Source organism: Delphinapterus leucas, unplaced genomic scaffold (assembly GCF_059928025.1).
Source record: "Delphinapterus leucas isolate spDelLeu-1000000601 "Yukka" unplaced genomic scaffold, BTC_Dleu_Yukka2 spDelLeu_asBTCV2_sq25, whole genome shotgun sequence".
NCBI lineage: Eukaryota > Metazoa > Chordata > Mammalia > Artiodactyla > Monodontidae > Delphinapterus > Delphinapterus leucas.
The window spans coordinates 8566568-8594536 of record NW_028322234.1 but is presented as its reverse complement, the minus strand read 5'-3'; the positions used below and the strand labels follow the sequence as shown (position 1 = coordinate 8594536).

General features: G+C 39.9%; 2 pseudogenes; both read left to right on the top strand.

The window, feature by feature from the left end:
* The first annotated feature begins 39 nt into the window (after window positions 1-39).
* Window positions 40-2952, top strand: LOC149744067 (olfactory receptor 2G6-like; annotated as a pseudogene).
* A 20366-nt stretch (window positions 2953-23318) lies between these two features.
* On the top strand, window positions 23319-27629 carry LOC149744066 (intraflagellar transport protein 20 homolog pseudogene; annotated as a pseudogene).
* The last annotated feature ends 340 nt before the right edge of the window (window positions 27630-27969 follow it).

Genomic DNA, 27969 nt, shown 5'->3' with positions numbered 1-27969 from the left:
TGCACTTGACTCTTGCCTCTTTTGACCCACAACTGCTAAATGGAGAGGTACTCCAATATTGTGAAGTCCTAATTTCTTCTACTAAAAGTAAGCATGTTTTCGTAAAGCGATCTTTTCACGGTGCACTCATGGGAGACAAAGGTCTTAAGCCTCACACTTGCAATCTGGATATTTGGGGATTTTAGAAATGAAATCTCCAGAGCAGGGGTGCGCAACCCCCGGGCCACAGACCAGTACCGGTCCGCAGCCTGTTAGGAACCAGGCCAAACAGCAGGAGGTGAGTGGCGGGTGGGCGAGCAAGCGAAGCTTCATCTGCCTCTCCCCATCACTCGCGTTACCGCCTGAACCATCCCCCTGCCCCCGATCCGTCTGTGGAAAAATTGTCTTCCATGAAACGGTCCCTGGTGCCAAAAAAGTTGGGGACAGCTGCTCCAGAAGGACTATCTTCAAACTCGCTTGTAAGGCCTCTATCAGGTACTGATAACCAACCTTTGTGTCACCAAATTTCAGGAAATAGACTCTTGGATTCACAAACACACCTAAAGGAAGCACGAAACTTTAACTCAAACTGACAGCCATCTGTCGACCTGAAAGTAAAGATTTCCCAGAGCTGAAGCAGCTGACATCTGATGAGATAGCTTTCCCAAGATATATAGACCAGGTCTGTTGGAAGTTCCTCTTTGATGATGACACAATGCTAAAGATGATCACCAATCTCTGTAATCTTGTTAACTTAGGGACTTCACATAATAAGTACTTCAGCGTTCTCCTTCTTACAACTCCCTGTGATTCAGATGTGAACGTCAATAGGTTTCAAATCTGTGCAATTTCCATTTGATGTAGGACAGCACATCCAGGAATGTCCTTCTTGGCATTGAGGGATAAAAAGTCACTGGAACCAGAAAACCTGACTCTCAATCAGTGATGCTTTCAGAGAACAATCTTGATCAAAAGGGAGAAATTGTCAAGAAGCAATAAAAGGAAGTCTCACTTAAGATAGTCTGGATGTCAGACAGGGAAGCTTTTCACACCTATAACAATAACAGAGCCCAAAACGAAAAAGACTTCCTCTTCCTTCCTTCAAGAGCTCAGCCAATAAGAAACTGTCACAACTTACCCAATGAAAAGCTACTGTACTTCAAACTCTTAATTTTTCCAGTGGACTCTGTTTACTAGAGCTATCTCAACTTCATTTGCCCCTATTTAAAACAGTTCTCTCCATTTTTTGTGGGGGACATGCACATGTCTCACCATGGTTGCAAATCTGGAAATGTAGTTACTTCTTGATCTTGAATAACCTCATGTTTGCTAAAGAAACAGCTAGTCATCTATTTGTTTTATGTCAACAGAATATAAAGCAAACTAGTATTTGTGAGGGAAACAAGAATAAATTACCTTATTGGTTTCATGAAACCAATTGAAACTATATACAAAAATTTTATCATTGTGGCTGTGTCAGTTTGGTCCAACACTCACTGCTTATTTTAATATCACAGTCACTATTGTATCATACTCATTGCCAGGGCGAATTAATTTATCACATCAACTACCATATCCCAGTTTTCGTTTCATTTTTATTATCACTTGATTTTTTCTCTCATTGTTCCTACACTAATCAAGAGTGTACCAATTAAGAGTGGATATCTAGGTGAAATAGAAACTATAGGCTTCCTAGATAAATATTTAATTAATGGGATCAAGTGAAGCACCTAAAAGACCTTAATGTAATTTTAGGCTACTTCCATCAAGTTTTTGCATTCTTTGTGACTTTGGATTTACATTTAAATCATTTAAATTATTTTATACATCAGGAAATTTGAGTTCTCATTGTTTGGAATTGTTAGAAAAACCTATGAATTAGTAGGGACTATTATGTAAAAATTGACTAATTTTTGTCCATCTGTTTTGGCAATATAGAGAGAATACTTGATTTTATTTCAGTTGCTATGAAATAAGAAGATGGTGAAAATAATGTCAGCTCAGGGGAAGACATTATCTTAGTTGACTTCTCAGAGTATCCCCAGGTTGAGTTCATCCTTTCTTTGTTTCTGGGTTCTACGTGATGACCCTCACAGGCAACGCAGCCATCATCTTAATTTCCCTCCTGGATAGCAGGCTCCACACCCCAATGTACTTCTTCTTCCCAAACCTCTCAATTTTGGACATGCATTTTACTAACTGCGTTGTTCCTCAAATAATGGTAAGCTTGTGGAGAAGTTAAGAATATCAGCTACATAAGCTGCATTGTTCAGTATTCTGTGGCTTTGGCTTTTGGCTCCATGGAGTGTGTGCTTTTTACTGTATTGGTTGTTGACCATTATGTTGTCATCTGCTGGTCCCTCCACTCTGCTACAATCATGCACCAACAGATCTGTCACCTTCTTGCAGCCATGTCCTTGTTTACAGGGCTTGCCAACTCTCTCCTTCAGGCTTCACTGTCCATTGTTTGGCCTCTATGTGACCACTGCTGTGTGGATTATTTTCTTTTTGATGTCCTGGTCATTATCAAGCTCCTTGTGGACACTGATCCAACTGAATTGAAGATGTTATGTTAATCACTCACTGATCACTCATTGAATATCCTTACTATTCTAGCCTGCATCATCATTACTTCCTATGCCTGAACAACCATGTATGTTGTGGGAATGCCCTCTGCTGGCAAATAAACACTGGAACTTGTGCATCCCACCTGAGGGTCATCTTACTGTTCCCTAGAACCATCATGTTCATGTATTTTCAGCCTAAAAGAGAGGAGAAAGGAGAAAAATAATACTTGCAGTAATAACGGCTGAAAATGTTCTAATTTGGTAAAAGATATGAATCTCCATACCTAAAGGGTCAATGGACTCTAATTAGGATAAACTAGGAAATCAAAGCCAGGACATATTATCATCAAACAGTCAAAATACAAAGACAAAAGCAGAATCTTGAAGCAGCAAGTGAAAAACTAATTGTCACGTATAATAGTTCATCAATAAGATTAGCAGCTTATTTCTCATTAGCAATGATAAAGGACAGGATGCACTGAAAAGCCTGATTTAAATGCCATATTTAAAGTACTAAGAGAAAAAAATATGTCAAACCGGGCTCTACATCTAGTAAAACTATCTTTAAATATGAATGATAAAGATGTTCCAAAGATAAGCAAAAGTTGAGGGAGATAATCATTAGCAGATCTGACTGACAAGAAATGCTAAAGGGAACCCTGCAAGCTGAAAAAAATGTCACTTGAGAACTACTCAGTGTCATGAAGAATAAATGCTGGTAAAGGAAACTATGTAGATAAATATAAAAGCCAGTATGATTGTATTTAGGTTCGTAGGTTCTCTTTTTTTCCTATATTATTTAAAAGTCAAATGAGTAAAACTTTAACATAAATCTATGTTAATAGACACAAGTATATAGAGTTGTGACAGTAAAAATATAAAGGACATATGTTTAATACATAGGGTTTTTTTAAACATCTTTATTGGAGTATAATTGCTTTACAATGTTGTGTTTATGCTGTATAACAAAATGAATCAGCTATACGTATACATATATCCCCATATCCCCTCCCTCTTGCGTCTCCCTCCCACCCTCCTTTTCCCACCCCTCTAGGCGGTCACAATCACAAAGCACCGAGCTGATCCTGTGCTATGCGGCTGCTTCCCACTAGCTATCTATTTTACCTTTGGTAGTATTACATAGTTTCTTATACTATAGAAACTATGTTGATATTAATTCAAACTAGATTATTCTAAGTTTAAGGTGTTAGTTTTGACCCTCAGGGTAGCCATTAAGAAAATAACTAAAATAAGTGAGAAGAGAATTAAATGGTACACTACCAAAATAAAAACAATTAATTTCCAATTAAAAGGCAGAGAGAGACAATAATTTTTTAAAAAAACGTAATTTAACTACATATCATCTACAAGAAACACACTTTAGATCCAAGACACAAGTAGGATAAAAATGAGAGGATGGAAATAGCTTCTATATAAATAGTAAACAAAAGAACGCTGAGGTGGCAATCCTAATCTCAGACAACATAGAAACTCAGGTGAATTTCTTAAATAAGACAAACTAGGAGATTATATATTGACAAAAGGACAAATCCATCAACAATAGTTTGTGGTATTTGGTAGCTTATTCAGGGGAACAGTTAAAATACCCACTGTACAGGGCTTCCCTGGTGGCACAGTGGCTAATAATCCGCCTGCCAATGCAGGGGACACGAGTTCGAGCCCTGGTCCGGGAAGATCCCACATGCCGCGGAGCAACTAAGCCCTCACGCCACAACTACTGAGCCTGCGCTCTAGAGCCCATGAGCCACAACTACTAAAGCCCACACACCTGGAGCCCGTGCTCCACGACAAGAGAAGCCACCGCAATGAGAAGCCCACGCACCGCAACGAAGAGTAGCCCCCACTCGCCACAGCTATAGAAAGCCCGCGTGCAGCAATGAAGACCCAACGCAGCCAAAAATAATATAATTAATTAATCAATTAATTAATTATTTTTTAAAATACCCACTGTACAGAGTGTACAAAGAGTGGCTTGTGCAGGATCCAAATCATTTGGTGATTTGGCAGACATCTGTACCAAAAAGGGTAGTGCTAGAGTCATTTACAATCTCCCAGAGAGGTTTGAAGTTGCCACTTGTGGAATCTACAGAGTTTGTTACAACATTTTCCTAGTATGTCACCAAGAGAAGTTCCAAGGTCATGTTTGTTTTCAACGCAAAGAGAACATTTTTCATTAATTGTCTTTATCTGGTCAAGGGCTGGTCCTTGAACTTCTATACAGGTGGTCTGGGTCCCAAATAACTCACCAGAAGAAAATAATGCAGTGATTATTTTTCAGTCTTGGATACCATAGCTTGTCATTCATCCATATTTTCTACTTTAGTCCACCAGGTGTTCAATCAGCAGGAATGAAGACCAGTTCTGGTTCTTTTGCTCTATCTAGATTTGATATAACCAATAGTCAGATTGATTAGTTAACCTGACCAGTGTTTAGTAAACAGGCATAAGGGAGCGTTTGGTTTGTGCTCAGCATGCTGAAAAAGTAAGGGTTAATAAGAGCAACACACAGTTTGAAAAAGAGTCTATAGTGGACCTGGAGATGGAAACAACCTAAGTGCCCATCATCAGATGAATGGATAAAGAAGATGTGGCACAATGGAATATTACTCAGCCATAAAAAGAAACGAAATTGAGCTACTTGTAATGAGGTGGATAGACCTAGGGTCTGTCATACAGAGTGAAGTAAGTCAGAAAGAGAAAGACAAATACCGTATGCTAACATATATATGGAATTTAAGAAAAAAAAATGTCATGAAGAACCTAGGGGTAAGACAGGAATAAAGACACAGACCTACTGGAGAACGGACTTGAGGATATGGGGAGGGGGAAGGGTGAGCTGTGACAAAGCGAGAGCGAGGCATGGACATATATACACTAACAAACGTAAGGTAGATAGCTAGTGGGAAGCAGCCGCATAGCACAGGGATATCAGCGCGGTGCTCTGTGACCACCTGGAGGGGTGGGATAGGGAGGGTGGGAGGGAGGGAGACGCAAGAGGGAAGAGATATGGGAACATATGTATATGTATAACTGATTCACTTTGTTATAAAGCAGAAACTAACACACCATTGTAAAGCAATTATACCCCAATAAAGATGTTAAAAAAAAAATAGTCTGTAGTGGAGACCTAGAGAGTGAAGTAGGACAGTGAGAGACAAGTACTCTCCAGGCAGTTTTCTAATACATGATTAATAAATATGGGTAATGTGTTCATTATTCAGAAAAAGGTTGTTTGTTTGTTTGTTTTTTAATATGTACACCATGTTAGTCTACTGATGGAAAAGTTAATTTTTCTTCCATATAACATATACAGTCACTTCATATATCAATAGTAGCAATGCAAATTCGTTTGCCTGTGTGGCCCAGACATTTATTGGGACATCTATTAAAGGTCCATCCAATTCAGAAGGATTTAAATCAGGCTGACTTTCCAGTAAGGAAAGCAGGAGGTGTTGGAACAGGGAAGAACAACTCTGACTCCATATTAGATCTGTTCCTCTTTACTTTAAACTTTGTGCCTTGTTGCCTGTGCTTAGTCATGCTGGCTCTGCACTTTTTGAATGTTGCCTATAGCCTTAAGTATACAGGATAGTCTATTCTCAGGGCTCTAACCTTTAAGAGTCCATTCATACAGAGATAAAAAGTTGCAGAACAGAGAATAGCATTTGTCTTGTTGGGGGGTTACAGGAACATCATGACCTGACTTACATGGACAGCTGCAAGAACAAAAGAGTTCAACACCAAGAAGTTTGCCACAACCAAACACACCCCTACCTCACCTTGCTTTTTTTTTTTTTTCACCTTGCTTTTAAAAGTGCTTTGTTGAAACCTTCCAGAGAGTTTCGGTTTGTTTGGCCTCACTGTGCATTGGGCACATGAACTTGCATTCGGTAACAGTGTGAGGCTTTATCTGAGGGCAGGGAAATAAAAGCCCCTCCCATTACATTTTATAGCGGCATTAAATTTACATTAAAATCTCCACCAAGAAGTTTACTGGTGAACAGGTGGAAACTAGAATGGCCCAGTGCATGTTATGTGGGGGGGGGAGCTAAAGATATTGGGGTGGACTGAAATATTGGCAGTGAAATAGTCTACCCAGAGTTTCCAACTGCTTGAACAAAATCACAGGTAGAGGCAACTCCACTGAGCAGATGGTAGAGGACGTTGCACCAGTGTCAATTAAGAATCCAGTGCCTGATTCTGTATTTTAGGTTTAATGACAAGCTATGGGGCGCAACAGAGGAACAGCTGACCCTGTCATTTGGGGGGGAACTGTCCCTCAGAAGGAGAAAAATGAACCTACTGGCAGTCCTGGGGCACAAAGGGATTGCTTCTTAAACCTTTCTCTTAACTGCAGGACAATTTCTCTTACAACCTCCTGATTTCTTACAATATCTGCAGTTGTCTGGAGGCAAATAGGAAGAGGGCTTCAAATTATTCTCAGATTTATGTTTTTGTTTCTCTAAATATTCAAGTTGTAAAGCAAGAATTGTGGCCATTAAACTTTTTTCCTACATTCCTAGAAGCTACTTTCAAAGAATTGAGTTGTATCCTCAATTACCACACTTGCAGTTATTTTGAATTTGCCGTCCAGTATCAGGGTGAAAAATTCTCACTGGAGCAGATATTAGTGTTTCCTGTGCTCTGGGCTTCTGTTTTCAATGCAGTTTTCTGCTAAAAATTTTGTATAAAACATTCAACAAAAGCTTCTGGATTCTTTCCTTTTTTTTTTTTTTGAATACATAATTCAACCTTAGACCAACTAAATTTATGGGCAAAGGCCTTTAATATTTTTCCTATCGAACCTTGAATATTAGCTTTTATTTAGGTCATTTCTACTTCGGTTGACTGGGAGAGGTGCTGGCCTCTCTGTTCCTCTCTGAAGGGGTTTTGTTTACCCAGAGTGTCATCTGGCCTACCTAATAGATACGGTATAATTGTGGGCTGGAAGAAAACCCTCTAGCAGTCAATTAAGGTCCCTATGATTGGGGTTGTGAATAACAACTAATCTTTCTAATTCTGCCCTGAACTGATTGGGTCTTCTGAGACTGGAGGTAAAACGTTTTATAATTTAAAGATCTGATGTTTTACAAGGGATCTGAAATTTTGGGGATGGGGTACAGTATACTTCTACAAAGGACATTGCATAGGAATGCCTGAAGCTGGCAGAGGCTGGTTAGCAAGACCTGGAAATTAGGATTTATAAGGGACTGCAAAGTGAGCTTTATTGTGCTTCTCAAGTACTCAGCTGAGTTCACTTCTGACTGTCAGCATTTACAAAATAATCTGTATTCCCCAGGACTAGAGGTCAAGCCAATGTGCTCTCCAAAAAATCTTTTTAAAAAGAGAAATCAAAACAACCAGGTGAGTGCTTTATGGGAAGGTTGCAGGAGTTTTAAGATTTAGGAGAACTGGGTGAGGTGATAGAGCTGGGTTTTGAGGGATAGGTCATACCAGGATCCCAGAGGTCCAAATGATCTTATGGAGGCTAGGTGCAGGGAGTTGGGACTGAAGAGGAGTATAAAAGGGAAGAGAAGGGGAATTTACTTCAGATTTTTTTTTAATTTTTCTAAGTCTGGCTTCTGTTAATTCATTTTATTAAAGGATTCCCTAAGAATAGCATCATACCATTTTGTGTTCTCTTTTCAATTAGATCTTCCTGTAAATACCAGTATGACAGTTGTTTATGATGAGGGGGATGTAGTGAAAGACTAGCATTGACATATATATACTACCAAATGTAAAATAGATAGCTAGTGGGAAGTAGCTGCAAAGCTCAGGAGATCAGCTCGGTGCTTTGTGACAACCTAGAGGGGTGGGATTCGGAGGGTGGGAGGGAGGCTCAAGAGGGAGGGGATATGGGGATATATGTATACATACAGCTGATTCACTTTGTTGTACAGCAGAAACTAACACAAAATTGTAAAGCAATTATACTCCAATAAAACTGTGTAAAAAGAAAAGATTTTCAAACAAGTTTTCCAGTTAAAACGATTCATTATCCTGTCACTGACGAATGGGATTTCCACTAGTATGTTTATTTCAATAATGACTCGATCCAGTAAGACTTCTTATGGAAAGACACAGAGGTAACTTTTTAGACTTAGAATAAATCTTTACCATGTATAAAACAGGCATCCCTAATGTGGGTGCAGATGTATCCCCCATAATCCAAAGGTCTACTCCCAATATAGTCTAAGACAGTAAAGACTTCTGTTGCACATGTGGTAAGGATGGTGTAATCAAATGTTGTCTCTGTTCTGTCATGACAATGTGAGATGCCTCCAGTCATAAATCTACTCATCTTTGGCACCAGGCAGTGCTACTGGAATGAGACTTTCTCAGCACAAAGCAATGAATGTTGAGACAAGAAATGCCTCTATAGACTAGGACCCCTTATGACAAGTACCTGTGAAATCTGGCATTGCCACATGAAGAGAGAGATGCTTGTGATTTCCTGTCTCATGCCCCAGTCTATTTGGCCACCAAATAGATCCACCCCCATAAGTGCACATTTCAGAATGCAGTGACCAGATAGAATATTCTCACTGGTCATAAAGTCAAGCTCTCACAATATAGACCAAGATGGAAGGAATAAACTCTTCTGTTTTTTCCATGAGGGACCCACAGCAACATTTGTCTAAACAAACACTAGTGGGTGACAACCATGAACTCACCAGTTTGTGAGGCTGGCTTGAACAGCAATTTTATAAAGAACCTATGCCTGCTATTCTGCCCTATGGTTCTTCCTCCTTAGGACAAATGACACAACACACAGAGACAAAGAAAAGCAGAGACATTTTCTGGGAGGAAATGACCAATAAAAATGAAGATCACTCATTTACCATATTTTTATTTGAGTTGCTATGACAAAGGAGAAAGTTCCACACATATTTTCTCCTGCTAATCCAAGTTTATAGAGAAAAATGACTTTTATCAGTTTCACTTCCACTGGCATTTCCAGGCAGAGATCCAGAAGGCTAATCTGTTAACAACTTTTACCTTCTGCCAGCTTAAGTTTGTGGTCACAGTACCTCTCAATTCTGTAGCCCTAAGGGGAAGAGAGTGGGTCCAGCTTGTATCCTGGCAACTAAAACAACTGTTGAGAAGGAGGAAAAGTTGCCCTCACCCCTTCTTAGTTCTTTCAGATGGTTTAACAATTAAATTAACACCAGACAGATTAACAAAGAAATAAACAAATTTAATTTATATGAACAGAGGTCTCATAGAAATGAGACTTTTGAAGAGACTAAAGCAGCCACTCATATATCATTTTTAGAGAAAGAAACAATTATTTGTGAAGATTTAACAAAACAGAGGGGTTTGTGCTTCGGGCAGCAAACTTATGAAGAAGTAACAAACTTTGTTTACATAGCTTCCTTAGCCTAGAATTCCCAAATCTGGTGATAAGGATGCTTTCTATTATCCTGTTATACTGACAGTACCTTCACATGGGAGATTTGATTTCTTTCCTCTTCCAGCAGAGGGGGAGCAGAGAGTGCTTGTAAATATAATTTTGTTTCATCAGCGGTTTCTCAAGGAAATTTAGTTTACTATATTCAATATACCATTGTAGCCTATCTTGGGGCAGCCTGTCCTGAGGACCGAGAGGGACATCCAAATGATCCTAAGTATGAATTTTTGATAATCATTGTAAAAAAGGTAAAAGAGTGCCCTATCCACATGCAACTCTCAAACATGTTTTATTCAAGAAGCTTTGCCTTTTATCTCACTATGTTCCCTGAACTAGATGGTTTAAGAAATAATCAAAGGAAAAATTATTAATGCACTTTTAGAATTTTACCTAACTAAAGTTATGGGGTGAGAAATTCTTTTTTGTTTGTTTGTTTCTTTTTTTTGGACAGACTTTTTTTTCACATCTTTATTGGAGTATAAATGCTTTATAATGTTGTGTTAGTTTCTGTTGTACAACAAAGTGAATCAGCTATATGTATACATATATCCCCATATCCCCCTCCTTCTTGAGCCTCCCTCCCATCCTCTATATCCCATCCCTCTAGGTCATCACAAAGCATCGAGTTGATCTCCTTGTGCTATGCAGCAGCTTCCCACTAGCCATCCATTTTACATTTGGTAGCGTATATATGTCAATGCCACTCTCTCACTTCATCCCAGCTTCCCCTTCGCCCCCTGTGCCCTCAAGTCTGTTCTCTACTCTGCGTCTTTGCTCCTGTCCTGCCACTAGGTTCATCAGTACCGCTTTTTAAAATCCCATATATATGTGTTAGCATACAGTATTTTTCTCTTTCTGACTTACTTCACTCTATGTGACATCCTAAGTTCATCCACCTTACTACAAATAACTCAGTTTTGTTCCTTTTTATGGCTGAGTAATATTGCATTGTGTATATGTGCCACATCTTCTTTATCCATTCATCTATTGATGGACATTTAGGTTGCTTCCATCTCCTGGCTATTGTAAATAGTGCTGCAATAAACATTGTGGTACATGACTCTTTTTCAATTATGGTTTTCTCAGGGTATATGCCCAGTAGTGAGGTTGCTGGGTCATATGGTAGTTCTGTTTATAGTTTTTTAAGGAACCTCCATACTGTTCTCCACAGTGGCTGTATCCATTTACATTCCCACCGACAGTGCGGGAGGGTTCCCTTTTCTCCACACCCTCTCCAGCATTTACTGTTTGTAGATTTTTTGAAAATGGCCATTTTGACCAGTGTGAGGTGATACCTCATTGTGATTTTGAGTTGCATTTCTCTAATGACTAGTGATGTTGAGCATCTTTTTTTTTTTTTTTTTTTTTTTTTGCGGTACGCGGACCTCTCACTGCTGTGACCTCTCCCATTGTGGAGCACAGGCCCTGGACGCGCAGGCTCAGCAGCCATTTCTCACGGGTCCAGCCGCTCCACGGCATGTGGGATCCTCCCGGACCGGGGCACGAACCCGTGTCCCCTGCATCGGCAGGCGGACCCCCAACCACTCTGCCACCAGGGAAGCCTGAGTTCATTTTTGTGTATGGTATTAGGGTGTGTTGTAATTTCATTCTTTTACATATATCTGTCCATTTTTCCCAGCACAACTTATCGAAGAGGCTGTCTTTTTCCATTGTATATTCTTGCCTCCTTTGTCAAAAATAAGGTGACCATATATGTTTGGGTTTCTCTCTGGGCTTTCTATCCTGTTCCATTGATCTATATTTCTGTTTTTATGCCAGTACCATACTGTCTTGATTACTGTAGCTTTGTAGTATGGTCTGAAGTCAGCCTGATTCCTCCAGCTCCGTTTTTCTTTCTTAAGATTGCTTTGGCTGTTCAGGGTATTTTGTGTTTCCATAAAAATTGTAAAATTTCTTGTACTAGCTCTGGGGACAATGCCATTGGTAATTTGATAGGTATTGCATTGAACCTGTGGATTGCTTTGGGTAGTATAGTCATTTTCACAATATTGATTCTTCCAATCAAGGAGCATGGTATATCTCTCCATCTATTTCTGTTATCTTTGCCTTTTTATTTATTTATTTATTTTTTGGCTGCGTTGGGTCTTCGTTGCTGTGTGCAGGCTTTCTTTAGTTGCAGCGAGTGGGGACTACTCTTCCTTGTGCTGTGCAGGCTTGTCATTGCATTGGCTTCTCTTGTTGCAGAGCACGGGCTCTAGGTGCATGGGTTTCAGTAGTTGTGGCACATAGGCTCAGTAGTTGTGGCTCACGGGCTCTAGAGTGCAGGCTCAGTAGTTGTGGCACACGGGCTTTATTGCTCCGCAGCATGTGGGATCTTCCTGGACCAGGGCTCTAACCCATGTCCCCTGCATTGGCAGTTGGGTTGTTAACCGCTCAGCCACCAGTGAAGCCCTGTTTCTGTCATCTTTGATTTCCTTCATCAGTGTTTTACTGTTTTCTGAGTACCGGTCTTTTGCCTCCTTAGGTAGGTTTATTCCTAGGTGTTTGTTTTTCTTTTCTTTTTTGAATTTTATTTTATTTGTTTATTTTTACAACAGGGTCTTCTTAGTTATCCATTTTATACATATTAGTGTATATATGCCAATCCTAATCTCCCAACACATCACACTACCACCACCACCAACCCGCAGCTTTTCCCCCTTGGTGTCCATACGTTTGTTCTATACATCTGTGTCTCAATTTCTGCCCTGCAAACTGGCTCATCTGTACCATTTTTCTAGGTTCCACATATATGTGTTAATGTACAATATTTGTTTTTCTCTTTCTGACTTACTTCATCTGTATTACAGTCTCTACATTCATCCACATCTCTACAAATGACCCAATATTGTTTCTTTTTATGGCTGAGTAATATTCCATTGTATATATGTACCACATCTTCTTTATCCATCCCTCTGTCAATGGGCATTTAGGTTGCTTCCATGACCTGGCTATTGTAAACAGTGCTGCAATGAACATTGGGGTGCATGTGTCTTTTTGATTTATGGTTTTATCTGGGTATATGCTCAGTAGTGGGATTGCTGGGTCATATGGTAGTTCTATTTTTAGTTTTTTAAGGAAACTCCATGCTGTTCTCCATAGTGGCTGTATCCATTTACATTCCCACTAACAGTGCAAGAGGGTTCCCTTTTCTCCACACCCTCTCCAGCATTTATTGTTTGGAGATTCTTTGATGATGGCCATTCAGATGGGTGTGAGGTGATACCTCATTGTAGTTTTGATTTACATTTCTCTAATGATTAATGATGTTGAGCATTCTTTAATGTGTTTGTTGGCAATCTGTATATCTTCTTTGGAGAAATGTCTATTTAGGTCTTCTGCCCATTTTTGGACTGGGTTTTTTATTTTTTTGATATTGAGCTGCAAGAGCTGCTTGTAAATTTTGGACATTAATCCTTTGTCAGTTGCTTCATTTGCAAATATTTTTCTCCCATTCTGAGGGCTGTCTTTTCATCTTGTTTATGGTTTCCTTTGCTGTGCAAAAGCTTTTAAGTTTCATTAGGTCCCATTTGTTTATATTTGTTTTTATTTCCATTTCTCTAGGAGGTGGGTCAAAGAGGATCTTGCTGTGATTTATGTCATGGAGTGTTCTACCTATGTTTTCCTCTAAGAGTTTTATAGTGTCTGGCCTTACATTTAGGTCCTTAATCCATTTTGAGATTATTTTTGTATATGGTGTAGGGAGTGTTCTAATGGCATTCTTTTACATGTAGCTGTCCAGTTTTCCCAGCACCATTTATTGAAGAGGCTGTCTTTTCTCCATTGTATATTCTTGCCTCCTTTATCAAAAAGAAGGTGACCATATATTCGTGGGTTTATCTCTGGGCTTTCTATCCTGTTCCATTGATCTATATTTATGGTTTTGTGCCAGGACCATACTGTCTTGATTACTGTAGCTTTGTAGTAAGGGGCCCTGAAGTCAGGGGGCCTGATTCCTCCAGCTCCGTTTTTCACTGTCAAGATTGCTTTTGCTATTCGGGGTCTTTTGTGTTTCCATACAAATTGTGAAATTTTTTGTTCTAGGTCTGTGAAAAATGCCAGTGGTAGTTTGATAGGGATTGCACTGAATCTGTAGATTGCTTTGGGTAGTAGAGTCATTTTCACAATGTTCATTCTTCCAATCCAAGAACATGGTATATCTCTCAATCTATTTGTATCATCTTTAATTTCTTTCATCAGTGTCTTATAATTTTCTGCCTACAGGTCTTTTGTCTCTTTAGGTAGGTTTATTCCTAGATATTTTATTCTTTTTGTTGCAATGGTAAATGGGAGTGTTTTCTTAATTTCTCTTTCAGATTTTTCATCATTAGTGTATAGGAATGCAAGAGATTCCTTTGCATTAATTTTGTATCCTGCTACTTTACCAAATTCATTGATTAGCTCTAGTGGTTTTCTGGTAGTATCTTTAGGATTCTCTATGTGTAGTATCATCTCATCTGCAAACAGTGACAGCTTTAATTCCTCTTTTCTGATTTGGGTTCTTTTTATTTGTTTTTCTTCTCTGATTGCTGTGGCTAAAACTGCCAAAACAATGTTGAATAATAGTGTTGAGAGTGGGCAACCTTTTCTTTTTCCTGATTGTACTGGAAATGCTTTCAGTTTTTCACCATTGAGGACGATGTTGGCTGTGGGTTTGTCATATATGGCCTTTCTTATGTTGAGGTAAGTTCCCTGTATGCCTACTTGTTGGAGGGTTTTTATCATAAATTGGTATTGAATTTGTTGAAAGCTTTTTCTGCATCTATTGAGATGATCATATGGGTTTTTATTCTTCAATTTGTTAATATGGTGTATCACATTGATTGATTTGCATGTATTGAAGAATCCTTGCATTCCTGGAATAAACCCCACTTGATCATGGTGTATGATCCTTTTAATGTGCTGTTGGATTCTGTTTGCTAGTATTTTGTTAAGGATTTTTGAATCTATGTTCATCAATGATATTGGCCTGTAGTTTTCTTTCTTTGTGACATCTTTGTCTGGTTTTGGTATCAGGGGTGATGGTGGCCTCGTAGAATGAGTTTGGAAGTGTTCCTCCCTCTGATATATTTTGGAAGAGGTTGAGAAGGATAGCTGTTAGCTCTTCTCTAAATGTTTGATAGACTTTGCCTGTGAAGCCATCTGGTCCTGAGCTTTTGTTTGTTGGAAGATGTTTAATCACAGTTTCAAGTTCAGTGCTTGTGATTGGTCTGTTTATATTTTCTATTTCTTCCTGGTTCAGTCTTGGAAGGTTGTGCTTTTCTAAGAATTTGTCCATTTCTTCCAGGTTGTCCATTTTATTGGCATAGAGTTCCTTGTAGTAATCTTTCATGTTCCTTTGTACTTCTGCAGTGTCAGTTGTTACTTCATTTTCATTTCTAATTCTATTGATTTGAGTCTTCTCCCTTTTTTCCTTGATGAGTCTGGCTAATGGTTTATCAATTTTGTTTATCTTCTCAAAGAACCAGATTTAGTTTTATTGATATTTGCTATTGTTTCCTTCATTTCTTTTTCATTCATTTCTGACCTGTTCTTTATTATTTTTTTCTTTCTGCTAACTTTGGAGGTTTTTTTGTTCTTCCATCTCTAATTGCTTTAGGTGTAAGGCTAGGTTGTTTATTTGTTTATTTCTTGTTTCTTGAGGTAGCATTGTATTGCTATAACCTTCCCTCTTAGAACTGCTCTTGCTGCATCCCATAAGTTTTGGGTCCTCGTGTTTTCACTGTCATTTGTTTCTAGGTGTTTTTTGATTTCCTCTTTGATTTCGTCAGTGAACTCTTGGTTATTTAGTAGTGTATCGTTTCGTCTCCATGTGTTTGTATTTTTTACAGTTTTGTTCCTGTAATTGATATCCAGTATCAAAGCATTGTGGTCGGAAAAGATACTTAATACGATTTCAATTTTGTTAAAAATACCAAGGCTTGATTTGTGACCCAAGTTATGATCTATCCTGGAGAATGTTCCATGAGGACTTGAGAAGAAAGTGTATTCTGTTGTATTTGGATGGAATGTCCTATAAATATCAATTAAGTCCATCTCATTTACTGTATCATTCAAATCGTCTGTGTCCTTATTTATTTTCATTTTGGATGATCTGTCCATTGGTGAAAGTGGGGTGTTAAAGTCCCCTATTATGATTGTGTTACTGTCAGTTTCCCCTTTTATGGCTGTTAGCATTTGTCTTGTGTATTGAGATGCTCCTATGTTGGGTGCATAAATATTTACAATTGTTTTATCTTCTTCTTGGATTGATCCCTTGATCATTATGTAATGTCCTTCTTTGTCTCTTGTTATAGTCTTTATTTTAAAGACTATTTTTTCTGATATGAGAATTGCTAGTCCAGCTCTCTTTTGATTTCCATTTGCATGGAATATCTTTTTCCATCCCCTCACTTTCAGTCTGTATGTGTCCCTAGGTCTGAAGTGGGTCTCTTGTAGACAGCATATATATGGTCTTCTTTTTGTACCCATTCAGCCAGTCTATGTCTTTTGGTTGGAGCATTTAATTCATTTACATTTAAGGTAATTATCGATATGTATGTTCCTATTACCATTTTCTTAATTGTTTTGGGTTTGTTATTGTAGGTCTTTTCATTCTCTTCTGTTTCCTGCCTAGAGAGGTTCCTTTAGCATTTGTTGTAAAGCTGGTTTGGTGGTGCTGAATTCTCTTAGCTTTTGCTTGTCTGTAAACGTTTTAATTTCTCTGTCGGATCTGAATGAGATCCTTGCTGGGTAGAGTAATCTAGGTGGTAGATTTTTCCCTTTCATCACTTTAAATATGTCCTGCCAGTCCCTTCTGGCTTGCAGAGTTTCTGCTGAAAGATCAGCTCTTAACCTTATGGAGATTCCCTTGTATATTATTTGTAGTTTTTCCCTTGCTGCTTTTAATATTTTTTCTTTGTATTTAATTTTTGATAGTTTGATTAATATGTGTCTTGGCATGTTTCTCCTTGGATTTATCCTGTATGGGACCCTCTGTGCTTCCTGGACTTGATTGACTATTTCATTTCCCATATTAGGGAAGTTTTCAACCATAATCTCTTCAAATATTTTCTCAGTTCCTTTCTTTTTCTCTTCTGCTTCTGGGACCCCTATAATTTGAATGTTGGTGCGTTTAATGTTGCTTTCCATCCTCTCACCTTCTGTCTGTATATGTACCTAAATCTGAAGTGGGTCTCTTGTAGACAGCAAATATATGGGTCTTATTTTTGTATCCACTCAGCCCTTCTTTTCTTTTGATTGGGCATTTAATCCATTTACATTTAAGGTAATTGCTGATATGTGTGTTCTTATTGCCATTTTGTTGTTTTCAGTTATTGGTGGGGTTTTTTTTCCTAGTCTTTTTTCTTCCCTTTCTCTTTTGTTCTCTTCTCTTGTGATTTGATGACTATCTTTAGTATTGTGTTTGGATTCCTTTTTCTGTTTTGTGTGTGTATCTATTTTAGATTTTTGGTTTCTTGTTACCATGAGGTTTTGATACAGCAGTCTACATATGCAGGATTGTTTTAAGTTGCTGGTCTCTTAATTTCAAATGCATTTCCAATATCCTGCATTTGTACTCTCCTCTTCTCACAGTTGCTGGTTTTGTATCATATTTGTGTGTGGATAATTTCCTACCCTTACTGCATGGTTGCCTTTACTGGTGAGCTTCCCCATTCGTAATTTTCTTGTTTCTAGTTGTGGCCTTTCCTTTTCCAGCTAAACAAGTTTCTTTAGCAAATGTTGTAAAGCTGGCATGATGATGCTGAATTCTCTTAACTTTTCTTGTCTGTAAAGCTTTTGATTTCTCCATAGAATCTGAACTAGAGCCTTGCTGGGTAGAGTATTCTTGGTTGCAGCTTTTCCCCTTTCATCACTTTAAATATATCATGCCACTCCCCTTTGTCCTGCAGAGTTTCTGTTGAAAAGTCAGCTGAAAATATTATGGAGATTCCCTTGTATGTTATTTGTTGCCTTTCCCTTGTTGCTTTTAACATACTTCTTTGTCTTTAATTTTTGTCAGTTTGAATAATGTGTCTCTCAGCATGTTCCTTCTTGGGTTCATCTTATATGGGACTCCCTGTGCTTCCTGGACTTGAGTGAGTTTTTCCTTTCTCATATTAAGGAAGTTTTCATTGTAATCTCTTCAAATATTTTCTCAGACACTTTCTCTCTCTCTTCTCCTTCTGGGACCCTTATTTTGCACATGTTGGTGTGTTTAATGTTGTCCCAGAGGTTTCTGAGACTCTCCTCATTTCTTTTAATTCTTTTTCCTTTATTCTGTTCCATGGCAGTGATATCCACCATTATGTCTTCCAGCTCATTTATCCGTTCTTCTGCCTCATTTATTCTGCTATTGTTTCTTTCTAGTGTATTTTTCATTTTAGTTATTGTATTGTTCAACCCTGTTTGTTTGTTCTTTATATCTTTTTGTTAAACATTTCTTGTATCTTCTCAGTCTGTGCCTCCATTCTCTTTCTGAGATCTTCAATCATCTTTACTATCATTACTCTGAATTGTTTTTTGGATAGATTGCCTATCTCCACTTCACTTAGTTGTTCTTCTGGGGTTTTTTCTTGTTCCTTCGTTTGGAACATGTTCCCCTGCCATATTATTTTGCCTAATTTTCTGTGTTTGTGGTCTCTGTTCCACAGGTTGCAGGATCGTATTTTTTCTTGCTTCTGGTGTCTGCCCCCTAGTGGGTGGGTGAGGCTGGTCTAAGAGGCCTGTGGAGGCTTCTGGTGGGTGGAGCTGGGTTTTTTCCCTCTGGTGAGCAGCACCATGTCAGTGGGTGTCTTTAGAGGTGGCTATGGGCTCAGAAAGACTTTAGGCAGCCTGTCTGCTGATGGGGTGGGGGTGGGGGGCTGTGTTCCTGCCCTGTTGCTTTTTCAGCCTGAGGCATCCCAGCACTGGAGCCTACACTTTGTTGGGTGTGACCAGGTCTTGGTGTCAAAATGGTGACATCCAGGAGAGCTCAAGCTGATGAATATTCTCCAGTACCTCTGCCACCACTGTCCTTGTCCCCACAGTGAGCCACAGCCTCCCCCCACCTCCCCAGGAGATCCTCCAACACCAGCAGGTAGTTCTGATCCAGGCTACTATGAAGTCACTGCTTTTTCCCTGGGTCCCAGTGTGCATGAGACCTTGTGTGCACCCTCCAAGAGTGGAGTTTCCGTTTCTCCCAGTCCTGTGGAGTTCATGATCTTCAAAGCCAAATGCTCTGGGAGCTCCTCTTCCCAATGCCAGACCCCTAGACTGGGGATCCTGATGTGGGGCTCAGAACTTTGCTCCTGTGGGGAACTTCTGCAAGTTTCCAGTTTGTGGGTCACCTACCCAGTGGGAATGGGATTTGATTATATTGTATTGCAAATGCTCCCTTCCTAACTGTCTCATTGTGGCTACTTCTTCGTATTTGGATGTATATTATCTTTTTTGGTAGGTTTCAGCCTTTTTGTAGATGGTTGTTCGGCAGTTAGTTGAGATTTTGGTGTTTTCGTGAGAGGAGGTGAGCTGAAGTCCTTCTGCTCCACCATAATGTCTCTGGTCTTCCTCCAATTTGATGGAATTTTTTTTTTTTTTTTGCGGTACGTGGGCCTCTCACTGCTGTGGCCTCTCCCGTTGCGGAGCAAAGGCTCCGGACATGCAGGCTCAGCGGCCATGGCTCACAGGCCTAGCCACTCCACGGCATGTGGGATCTTCCCAGACCGGGGCATGAACCCGTGTCCCCTGCATCGGCAGGTGGACTCTCAACCACTGCGCCACCAGGGAAGCCCCAATTTGATGGATTTTTGATAACTGGCCCAGGGTTAAGAGAAGTCAAAAGAGAAGATCCAGAGGATGGGTGACATGACTGAGAGACTGGACCCCTGCAATGTGAAGCCTCACACAGGCCTGGTCCACGACCCAGAGAAGGTGAAGAAGGAGATCTGGCAGGAGCTAGAGGAGTTGTAGACCTGAAAACTGCCCAGCACCCACAAGATAAGGAACCACAGGCACAATTTAGCACACTGCTTGGGGCTATGGGCCACCTCAGAGCACTAATATGGCAGCAATTCCACTCCCAGTAATTCCACACCAAGACATATCATAATTAAAATTGCAAAAGTTAAAGAGAGAGAATTCTAAAGGCAACAAGAGAAAAACAGACATTTACAAGGGAATTCCCATAAAGCTTTCAACTAATTTCTCTGCCAAAACTTTGCAAGCCAGAAGGAAGTGGATGACATATTCAAAGTTCTGAAAGGGAAAAACCTGCAACAAAGATACTCTACCCAGCAAGATTATCATTTAGAATATAAGGAGAGATAAAGAAGTTCTCAGGCAAGCAAAAACTAAACGAGTTCAACAACAATAAACCTACTCCAAAAGAAATGTTGAAGGGTCTTCTCTAAGCATAAAGAAATTAAGAATCTATAGGGGAGAGAAAGTCCCATTAGGAAAGCAAATATATATTAAAAACTGAGGATCAACAACTCAAATAAGCTAGTACAAAGTTTAAAAGACAAAAAATTATAAACGTAACTATAACTACAATACACAGTTAAGGGACAAACATAAAGATGTAAAATATGACTTCAGAAACAGAAAATGTGAGGTGGGGGAGTAAAAACGTGAGAAGGGAGAGTAAAAAAAGTTTAGAACATGTCTGAACTTAAAGGAATACCAGTTTAAAAACAAGTAGATAGGGCTTCCCTGGTGGCACAGTGGTTGAGAGTCCACCTGCCAATGCAGGGGACATGGGTTCGTGCCCCAGTCCGGGAAGATCCCACATGCCGCGGAGTGGCTGGGCCTGTGAGCCATGGCCACTGAGCCTGCGCGTCTGGAGCCTGTGCTCTGCAACGGGAGAGGCCACAACAGTGAGAGGCCCGCATACTGCAAAAAAAAAAAAAGTAGATATAATTATAGGTTAACATATGTGAGCCCCAGGATAATCAAAAACCTATAATTGATGCATGAAAACTAAAAATGAAGGAACACAGCATACTTCTAAACAAAGAAACAAATCACAAGGGAAGAAACAAAAAGAAATAAGCAGAAAGGAACTACAAAAACAAGTGGAAAACAAGTAATAAAATGGCAGTAAGAAAAAAATGGCAGTAAGTACATATCTATCAATAAGTAGTTAAATGTCAATAGACTAAATGTTCCAATCAAAAGAAATAGGGTGGGACAGAGTCAGGATGGCAGCATGGGAAGACACGCAGTTCATGTCTCCCCACAACGAGGACACCTGCCAGACACTGTTGGGGGACCTCGATGTCCAAGGAGATGGGAGGAACCCACAAGCGACCAAGTAGGATATGGGGTGACTGAGTGTGGAGGAGAAGTGGAGCCTGGACAGGACCGATGCCCCTGAGGGGTGACTGGGAGGGGGAAGGGGTTCCCACGCCTGGAGGGACCCTCAGGGGCTTGGATCAGGGGGGGAGGTCACCTACCGTTTCCCCTGCCCAATTGGCCCAGGAAGACTGGGGCTCCCAGGCCGAGTCCCCTGCCCTCCAAGGACCCCTCAGGGCAGCATTGGTCCTGGGGGCGTAGGAGGGAGGCCAGGGGAGAACAGCAGAGGAAGGCAGGAGGGGCCCTCCAGGACCAGAGGAGCATGAGAGGTGCAGAGGGCATTTGCTCTGCCCACTCGGGCCCAGGAAGCCTGCTGGACTCCCAGGCTGGGTCCCACACCCACCGAGACTAGAGGCACACCTGGGACCCTTCTGTTGCTTGACCCTAAGCCCCACCCCCCACTCCACACGAGGACCTTTAGCAGCCCTGTGGGTCCTAAGCATAGGCTGCACCCATTGCCTAAACCCTACCCCAGCCTAATCCCCACACCCACAGCCAAGGCCTTTTCCCCTCTTTTTTTTTCCCCCTCTTTTTTACTATTGTGGTTATGTTTAACATTCTGGTTGTTGTTTCATCTATGTTTTTATTTTTATATTCTTTCTAACATATCTGTTAGTTTCCTAGTCTAATTTTATTTTTTAATCTTTGTTATTCTGCTCCTTTATTTCTTTTTTTTCTTCTTTGTCACCCTGTGCAGCTGGCGGGATCTTGGTTCATGAGCAAGGGGTCAGGCCAAAGCTCCTGCAGTGGGAGCTCTGAGTACAAACCCCTGGACTAACAGAGAACATCAGACTCCAGGGAATATTCATCAGAGTGAAGTCCCTCAGAGGTCCTAATCTCAGCACCAAGACCCAGCTCTATCCAACAGCCTACAAACTCCAGTGCTAGAAGCTTCAGGCCAAACAATGAGTAAGACAGGAAAAAAATCCCACCCTACAAAAAGAAAAAAATGAGATGGCAAAAAAATATGTCACAGATAAAGGAACAAGGTAAAAATCTACAAGACCAAATAAGGAAATACACAATCTGCCTGAAAAAGAATTCAGAGAAATGATAGAGAAAGTAGAAAAAAAAAAAACAAAAAACAAAGTTAATAGAAAGAAATCATAAGGATCAGATCAGAAATAAATGAAAAAGAAATGAAGGCAACAATAGTAAAGATCAATAAAACTAAAAGTTTCTTTAAGAAGATAAACAAAATTGATAAACCACTAGCCAGACTCATCAAGAAAAAAAGGGAGAAGACTCAAATCAATAGAATTAAAAATAAAAATGGAGAAGTAACAACTGACACTGCAGAAATACAAACAATCATGAGAGATTACTACAAGCAACTCTATGCCAATAAAATGGACAACCTGGAAGAAATGGACAAATTATTAGAAAAGCACAACATTCTGAGACTGAAGCAGGAAAAAATAGAAAATATAAATAGACCAATCACAAACACTGAAATTGAAACTGTGACTAAAAATCTTCCAACAAACAAAAGCCCAGGACCACATGTCTTCACAGGGGAATTCTATCAAACATTTAGAGAAGAGTTAATGCCTATCCTTCTCAAACACTTCCAAAATGTAGCAGAGGGAGGAACACTCCCAAACTCATTCTACGAGGCGACCATCACCCTGATACCAAAACCAGACAAAGATATCACAAAAAAAGAAAACTACAGACCAATATCACTGATGAACATAGACGCAAAAATCCTCAATAAAATACTAGCAAACAGAATCCAACAGCACATTAAAAGGATCGTACACCATGATCAAGTGGGGTTTATCCCAGGAATGCAAGGATTCTTCAATATAAACAAATCATTCAATGTGATACACCATATTAACAAACTGAAGGATAAAAACCATATGATCATCTCAATAGATGCAGAAAAAGATTTTGACAAAATTAAACACATATTTATGATGAAAACTCTCCAGAAAGTAGGCATAGAGGGAACCTACCTCAACATAAGAAAGGCCATGTATGACAAACCCACAGCCAACATCGTTCTCAATGGTGAAAATCTGAAACCATTTCCTCTAAGATCAGGAACAACACAAGGATGCCCACTCTCACCACTATTATTCAACATAGTTTTGGAAGTTTTAGCCACAGCAATCAGAGAAGAAAATCAAATAAAAGGAATCCAAATTGGAAAAGAAGAAGTAAAACTCTCACTGTTTGCAGATGACATGATACTATATAGAGAGAATCCTAAATATGCTACCAGAAAACCACTAGAGCTAATCAATGAATTTGGTAAAGTAGCAGGATACAAAATTAATGCAAAGGAATCTCTTACATTCCTATACACTAATGATGAAAAATCTGAAAGAGAAATTAAGGAAACACCCCATTTACCACTGCAACAAAAAGAATAAAATACCTAGGAATAAACCTATCTAAGGAGACAAAAGACCTGTATGCAGAACACTATAAGACCCTGATGAAAGAAATTAAAGATGATACAAACAGATGGAGAGATATACCATGTTCTTGGATTGGAAGAATCAACATTGTGAAAATGACTATACTACCTAAAGCAATCTACAGATTCCATGCAATCCCTATAAAATCACCAATGACATTTTTCACAGAACTAGAACAAAAGAATTCACAATTTGTATGGAAACACAAAAGAACCCGAATAGCCAAAGCAATCTTGAGAAAGAAAAACGGAGCTGGAAGAATCAGGCTCCCTGACTTCAGACTATACTACAAAGCTACAATAATCAAGACAGTATGGTCCTGGCACAAAACCGTAAATATAGATCAATGGAACAGGATAGAAAGCCCAGAGAGAAACCCATGCACATATGGTCACCTTATTTTTGATAAAGGAGGCAAAAATATACAATGGAGAAAAGACAGCCTCTTCAATAAGTGGTGCTGGAAAACTGGACAGGTACATGTAAAAGTATGAGATTAGATGACTCCCTAACATCATACACAAAAATACACTCAAAATGGATTAAAGACCTAAACGTAAGGGCAGACACTATAAAACTCTTAGAGGAAAACATAGGCAGAACACTCCATGACATAAATCACAGCAAGATCCTCTTTGACCCACCTCCTAGAGAAATGGAAATAAAAACAAAAATAAACAAATGGGACCTAATGAAACTTCAAAGCTTTTGCACAGCAAAGGAAACCATAAACAAGATGAAAAAGCAACACTCAGAATAGGAGAAAAATATTTGCAGGTGAAGCAACTGACAAAGGATTACTCTCCAAATTTACAAGCAGCTCATGCAGCTCAATATCAAAAAAATAACCCAATCCAAAAATGGGCAGAAGACCTAAATAGACATTTCTCCAAAGAAGATATACAGATTGCCAACAAACACATGAAAGAATGTTCAACATCATTAATTATTAGAGAAATGTAAATCAAAACTATAATGAGGTATCACCTCACACCAGTCAGAATGGCCATCATAAAAAAATCTCCAAACAGTAAATGCTGGAGAGGGTGTGGAGAAAAGGGAATCCTCTTGCACTGTTGGTGGGAATGTAAATTGGTACAGCCACTTGGAGAACAGTATGGAGGATCCTTAAAAAACTATAAATAGAACTACCATATGACCCAGCAATCCCACTACTGGGTATATACCCTGAGAAAACCATAATTCAAAAAGAGTCATGTACCACAATGTTCACTGCACACTACTTACGATAGCCAGGACGTGGAAGCAACCTAAGTGTCCATTGACAGATGAATGGATAAAGAAGATGTGGCACATATATATAATGGAATATTACACAGCCATAAAATGAAATAAAATTGAGTTATTTGAGTGAGGTGGATGGACCTAGAGTCTGTCATACAGAGTGGAGGAAATCAGAAAGAGAAAACAAATACCGTATTTTAACACATATATATGGCATCTAAAAAAAAAAAATGGTACTGATGAACCTAGTTGCAGGGCAGGAATAAAGATGTAGACATAGAATGGTTTTGAGGACACTGGGAGGGGGAAGGGTAAGCTGGGACGAAGTGAGAGAGTAGCATTAACACATATACACTACCAAATGTAAAATAGATAGCTAGTGGGAAGCAGCCACATAGCACAGGGAGATCAGCTCGGTGCTTTGTGATGACCTATAGGGGTGGGATAAGGAGGATGGGAGGGAGGCTCAAGAGGGAGGGGATATGGGGACATATGTATGTATATGTCCCCATATCCCTGATTCACTTTGGTGTACAACATAAACTAACACAGTATTGTGAAGCAATTATACTCCAATAAAGATGTATTTAAAAATAATTCTTGTTTCTCAGCAGGCTCTGCGGTGTAAGAGCTAAAGATGTCGGAAAGTGATGTTAGGGGTAAACAGGTCATGTAGCCTTGGCAGCGGCCGAGGCTGGTGGGCAGGGCTCCGGCTGCCGCCGACCGGAGAGAGGAGCTGCCTACCGCCGTCAGCCTGGGTTGCAGGCACCGCTGCTGCGGGGTGGACAGCCATGGCCAAGGACATCCTGGGTGAAGCAGGGCCACACTTTGATGAGCTGAACAAGCTGCGGGTGTTGGACCCAGAGGTTACCCAGCAGATCATAGAGCTCAAGGAAGAGTGCAAGGACTTTGTGGACAAAATTGGCCAATTTCATAAAATAGTTGGTGGTTTAATTGAGCTTGTTGACCAACTTGCAAAAGCAGCAGAAAATGAGAGGATGAAGGCCATTGGTGCTCAGAACTTGCTCAAATTTACAGCAAAACAGAAAGAGAGAGAAAAAAAAAAAAACAGAGAGAAGCCCAACAGCAGCAACTCCAGGCACTAATAGCAGAAAAGAAAATGCAGCTTGGAAGGTATCAGGTTGAGTATGAAGCTTTGTGTAAAGTAGAACCAGAACAAAATGAATTTATTGACCAATTTTTTTTTCAGAAATGAACTGAAAATTTCATTTTCTAGAAGAAGGGCAAAAAAGGAAAAGAAAAACTACAACCCCCAAACCAAAAAAACCTCTGTACCATTCCACTGACTTGACTAATGACCCAAGTGTGTCGTGTGAGATGGTGTGTGAGGAATGCAGCAACTCTGAAGGCAATAAAAGAAATCTGGGGGAGCTTGTTTCAGATGTCAGTGCCTATCTGCAGGCGAACACCCAGTGGCCATTGTGGTCCAGGTTCTCACCTCTTGCATTCTCAGTCTGAGCTGAGCAGCCTGTAAACTTTTTTTTTTTTTTTTTTGTAAATTCACAAAGCCTTGGAAGGAAAAGCAATAAATTATTTTTTTTAAAAGAAGACATTTCTAATGGCACTGGTTGCATGAATGAATCAGGATAATCTTATTTCTGTAAGATGTGTTCACCACTCTGTGCTGCGTATTACACACTCCCTATGGAAACGTGTAAAATATGTCAAGACTGCTAGTTGCATGAATGAATCCGTATCATGTTTTTGTGTGGAACAGTGTGATTCCCACTCTGTAGTGCATGTTATACACTCTCCCAAGTCCTAGCCCGAGCCCAAGGCTGAATTTAAATCCAACAACAAACACCAACATGAATACAAACATGAACACGTACACAAACCAGACCCAACTCCAACACTGAATCATGACCTTATTCCTGCCCTAATCCTCATCCTAACCATAACATTTACCCCAAATTATAACCCTAAATCTGACTTTATCCTTATTCAACCCCAACCTTGACCCTCATTCTATAGGTCTTAAATTTCTATCTTGACCCTAACCCTCAAAAGTTGACCTTGATTTTAACCTTAATATTGTCATTGAAATTGAGCCTTGCCTGATTATCATGGTACTTTCAGACCTGTATTCTGTCTCTACTATATGACCTTTTCTATCACTGAGGGTTTTTTTTGTTTTTTTTTTGGGCTGCATCTGGTCTTAGTTGCGGCACATAGGATCTTCGCTGTGGCATGTGGGATCATTTGTCTCTAGTTGTGGTGCACGGGCTCAATAGTTGCCCCATGGCATGTGGGATCTTAGTTCCCCGACCAGGGGTCGAACCCATGTCCCCTGCACTGGAAGGTGGATTCTTAACCACTAGACCACCAGGGAAGTCCCTCTATCACTGACTTTTAATTTGACCATGACCTTAATCTCCTATATCTGTGGGGTTGTTTTGGACCATGAACTTTACCTTGATCTTGAACTTGAATCTTTTACCTTGACCCTGAGAGTCGAAATACTGCCATTGACTCTTTCTTAATGGAAATTTGTCCTGACCTTGGTGTTTTGGTCTTGATCTTGAAGATGACCTTGACCTTTTTCAGATGCATATCATGTGTGAAACTTTCTCTCTAACTTTATTCCTTACTGACCAATAATTTGATCTTGATTTTTACCTTGAAGTTGACACTGACCATTTTTTTTTTTTTTTTTTTTTGCGGTACACAGGCCTCTCACTGTTGTGGCCTCTCCCGTTGCAGAGCACAGGCTCCGGACACGCAGGCTCAGCAGCCATGGCTCACGGGCCCAGCTGCTCCGCAGCATGTGGGATCTTCCCGAACCGGGGCACGAACCCGTGTCCCCTGCATCAGCAGGCGGACTCTCAACCACTGCGCCACCAGGGAAGCCCGACACTGACCATTTTTAATCTCTGTTCTGTCCTTTCGTTTCTTGCTTTTCTGTTACAAATTGATTATTTCGAACCTTGCATTTGAATCTTGACATCTCCTTTGACCTTTGTCCATATCCTTTGTCCTT